This window comes from Sinocyclocheilus rhinocerous, unplaced genomic scaffold (genome assembly GCF_001515625.1).
Source record: "Sinocyclocheilus rhinocerous isolate Xijiao unplaced genomic scaffold, SAMN03320098_v1.1 scaffold2061, whole genome shotgun sequence".
Classification (NCBI taxonomy): Eukaryota; Metazoa; Chordata; class Actinopteri; order Cypriniformes; family Cyprinidae; genus Sinocyclocheilus; species Sinocyclocheilus rhinocerous.
In genome coordinates this window covers 51619-53654 of record NW_015633531.1, presented here as the reverse complement: position 1 = coordinate 53654, position 2036 = coordinate 51619, and the positions used below count along the sequence as shown (strand labels likewise).

At 36.7% G+C, this 2036-nt stretch overlaps 1 pseudogene; it reads left to right on the top strand.

Annotated features, from left to right (window-relative positions):
* LOC107744223 (gamma-tubulin complex component 6-like) overlaps positions 1-2036 on the top strand; it is a 21608-nt pseudogene that overhangs the window by 7408 nt on the left and 12164 nt on the right.

The window sequence follows — 2036 nt, the reverse complement described above, 5'->3', positions numbered from 1 at the left end:
GCATTCTGATTGGTTCGGATAGCATACTGCGGGAGGTCGGGGGCGTGGAAAATCGTGCTATAAAGCGATTTAGAAATCGCGCAAGCTCAAATCGCGATTTTATGACGATTTCGATTAATCGCACAGTCCTAATGTTCAGATGGTTAAATACATCCATTTTCTGCTGCATTATTATGGATTTCTTGGACTATCTTTATGGTGTGTACAGTGTAGTTACATCAGTGATAACGGTCTTAAAATCAATATGTAATTTATACAAAACCCCTTTAAAAATGAATGAATCTGTTTCCTCAGATAAGAACTTTTGGACAGCAGGGCTACACTCTGATTTTGTGGGATGCGGAGGACTGTGTGCCGGTGTTCCTCAAATACATCGCCAATTACGTCTGCGGGAAAACAATCAACCTGCTAAAACTCTGCTGCCCACAGGTGCATCTCAAACACTTTATAATGCTTCATATACACTACTGCTAAAAACTTTGGGGTCCATAAGATTTTTTTTAATGTTTTTAGTTTCTTATGCTCCTCAAGGCTGCATTTATTTTATGAAAATAAAAAAAAAACAGTAATAACGTTTGCGTACCGACATGGTTGACAGCTGTTAATGCACAATTACCATTTTAGACCGACAAACTGTATTGTATTAGATTTCTATTCAAACTGAAAGCATAAATCTAGGCTACCCGCTAACGTTTTCAAAGCACAATGCATAACTGTGGCATTTCATTCACTGACGCTCTACAATCGTCAGCTATTTAGTTTATTATTTTATTTAAAAAAATAAAGTGCAATAATATTATCACTATTATTAATTTATTTTTTATAGTTATATTTGATGGGTCACACCATGTGCCGTGTGAGGACCAAACCAAATCTCCAGGTTCTGGCTGAAGGTTCTGGTCCTAACCCTAACCCTAACCAGGCTGAAAAACTTATGTGCACCCCTGTATATGTGTATACATATGTATGTATGTGTGTACATATACACAGTCATGGCCATACATATCGGCACCCTTGGTAAATATGATCAAAGAAGGCTGTGAAAATAAATCTGCATTGTTAATCATTTTGATCTTTTATTTAAAAAAATTCACAAATATCTAACCTTTCATTGAACTAAAACTATTTAAAATGGGGGAAAATCTCATTATGAAATAAATGTTTTTCTCAAATACACGTTGGACACAATTATTGGCACCCCTAGAAATTCTTATGAGTAAAATATCTCTGAAGTATATTCCCATTCATATTCACAATTTTAAGCACTCCAGGGTGATTATGAACATGAAATTATCCTGCCATGGCTTCCTGTTTCACAGAAATATAAAGAAGAGGGAAAACAAAGCCCAAATTCCCTTAATCATCCATCACAATGAGAAAAACCAAAGAATATATTTCTGATGTGCAGCAAAAGATAATTGAGCTTCACAAATTAGTGAAGTGACTGTAAGAAAAGAGCTAGAGCAGTGAAAATTCCCATTTCCACCATCAGGGCAATAATTAAGAATTTCCAATCAACAGAAAATGTTACAAATCTGCCTGGAAGGGGACGTGTGTCTATATCGTCCTAATGCACGGTGAGGAGGAGAGTTTGAGTGGCTAAAGACTCTCCAAGGACCACAGCTGGAGAATTGCAGAAAATAGTTGAGTTTCGGGGTCAGAAAACCTTTAAAAATTTGTCAAACAGCACCTACATCACCACATGTTGTTTGGGAGGGTTTCAAGAAAAATTCTAGCTCATCCAAAAACAAACTCCAGCATATTCTGTTATCAGACATGACTGGAACTTCAAATGGGACTGGCGTCTATGGTCAGATGAAACTAAAAAATGAGCTTTTTAGCAGCAAACACTGAAGATGGGTTTGGTGCACACAGGGATAAAAAGTCCCCCATGTGTACAATGAAATATACTGCTGTATTTTTGATGTTGTGGGCCTATATTTCTGCTGGAGGTCCTGGACATCTTGTTTAGATACATGGCATCTTTGATTCCATCAAATACCAACAGATAAAAAAATCAATAAGTGACTGACTGT